A 2401-nucleotide genomic window follows, 5' to 3' on the forward strand; every position below is an offset into this window, starting at 1 on the left:
TCAATTAGACCTCACTTTCAACCATAGCTTTTTCCTTTTACAAATTAACTTTGCCTTCATTATTTGGGATTAAATGTGTATACTAAGGATATGTCTGTATTCTAGCCAGAGGGATTAAAGGTGTGTCATTCCAACTAGATCACACAGACCTAGAAGGTCCTTGACGTGATCCCTTGCCAGAGCAGCCATGTTGCTGGATTAAAATTCAAAGATAGAAAGAAAGAAAGAGAAAGAAACGGGGAAAAGGGAGATACCTATATTCAGAAATAGGAGAAAAAGTAAAACTCAAGTGATTTATGTGTGTGTTAACAGAAATTATAAAAGAATAACACACTGTTAGCTTTTAAAAAAATATTTATTTATTATGTATACAGTAGGCATCAGATCACATTATAGATGGTTGTGAGCCACCATGTGGTTGCTGAGAATTGAACTCAGGGCCTCTGGAAGAGCAGTCAGTTCTCTTAACCACTGAGCCATCTCTCCAGATACCGCCACCAGCCCACCCCCGCAACACACACTGTTAGCTTTAACAAGAGAGTTTAGTGGGTGTCTTGGTTAGGATTTAATTGCTGTGAAGACAGCCATAACTACAGCAACTCTTATAAAGGAAAACATTTCATTGGAGCTGGCTTGGTTTCAGAGGTTTATTCCACTGTCATCATGGTGGGAAGCATGGTAGCATACTGGCCAACATGGTGTTTAAGAGTTCTACATTCTTATCCACAGACAGCAAGGAAAGACTGTGCCACACTGGGTATAACTTGAGCACAGGAGACCTCAAAGCTCACCCTCACAGTGGCACACTTCCTCCAACAAGGCCACACTCACCCCAACAAGGCCACACCCACCCCAACAAGGCCACACCCCCTAATAGTGCCACTACCTATGGCCAAGCATTCAAACACATGAGTCAATAAGGCCCATTCCTATTCAAACCACCACAGTAGAGTTACTACATGAAAACACAAATGAATGCATTTATATATTTTTTTTAACATTTATTATGTTGTATTGTATGTATGTATGTGCATACATATGTAGGCATTAAAAAAATAGCTTGCAGGAAGCTGTTCTTTCCTTCTACTATGTGTGTTCCAGGGTTGAACTCAGGTGAATAGATTGGGACCCAGAGCCTCTACCCACTGAGAAGTCACACCAGCTCTCTAATGCATTTCTCCTCCTACCCCAGACAATAAGCCATTTTCCTGAGAGCTTCTTGACCTCCCAGATCTTCCTCCATTTGTCTCTTTAAACCAACAATAAACGGAAAAAATTAAAATTTTAGATACTCTCTTTCTTGACTCCATCTTCGCGGTAGCAGCAGTGCCGTCTGCGGGTTAGTCGCCAACATGTAGCTCTTTGTCCGTGCCCAAGAACTACACACCCTCGAGGTGACCGGCCAGGAGACGGTCTCCCAGATCAAAGCTCATGTGGCCTCACTGGAAGGTATTGCCCCCGAAGAGCAAGTCATGCTTCTGGCAGGCTCGCCGCTGGAGGATGAGGCCACCCTAGGCCAGTGTGGTGTAGAGGCCCTGACCACTCTGGAAGTAGCTGGCCGCATGCTGGGAGGTAAAGTCCATGGTTCCCTGGCTCGTGCTAGAAAAGTGAGAGGTCAAATTCCCTAGGTGGCCAAACAGGAGAAGGAGGAGGAGGAGGAGGAGGAGAAGAAGAGGAAGAAGAAGACAGGCCGGGCCAAGCGGCGAATGCAGTACAACCGTCGCTTTGTCAATGTCGTGCCCACCTTTGGCAAGAAGAAGGGCCCCAATGCTAATTCCTAAGTCCCACTGTGATCCTGACACTCTAATAAAGCCATTTTTCCCAGAAAAAAAAAAAAAACTTTAGATACCATCCAAAACACAAAACTATCATTGTATTCATATTTTTAATTATATTATCACACAATTATAAAATTGTATGCAAAATATGAGACATTTATTTTGTGTGTGTTTTCTAAAGAAAGCTAACAGTGTGTTGTTCTTTTACAGTTTCTGTAAAACATATTTTGTATGTGATAGTATGCAAAATATAAAAACACAAAACTTTCATCATGATATATTAAGTAAAACAGAAATAGGCAGGACTGTTATAAAGAAAAATAAAATATAATGGAGAGGCACTAAGAAGACTAGAAAGGCGGTTGAGCACCTGGGAGGCAGAGGCAGGAGGATCTCTGAGTTTGAGACAAGTCTGATCTACATAGTGAGTTCCAGAACAGCTAGGGCTACATAGGGAGAACCTGTCTCAACAAACAAACAACAGCAAAAACCAAACCAAAACATTTCTTAAGAAGGAAAGAGACACCCCAAGTTCCCATGTTTATGAGTTTAAAAACTCAATAATGTCAAAATGAAATTTTCTTCAAAGTGTTCTATACATTCAATGTAATACCAGATCAAAC

At 41.7% G+C, this 2401-nt stretch overlaps 1 pseudogene; it reads left to right on the forward strand.

Moving 5' to 3' along the window:
* The first annotated feature begins 1352 nt into the window (after nt 1-1352).
* Nucleotides 1353-1819, forward strand: LOC127197578 (ubiquitin-like protein FUBI; annotated as a pseudogene).
* The last annotated feature ends 582 nt before the right edge of the window (nt 1820-2401 follow it).

The sequence above is a fragment of the Acomys russatus genome, chromosome 13 (genome assembly GCF_903995435.1).
Source record: "Acomys russatus chromosome 13, mAcoRus1.1, whole genome shotgun sequence".
Classification (NCBI taxonomy): Eukaryota; Metazoa; Chordata; class Mammalia; order Rodentia; family Muridae; genus Acomys; species Acomys russatus.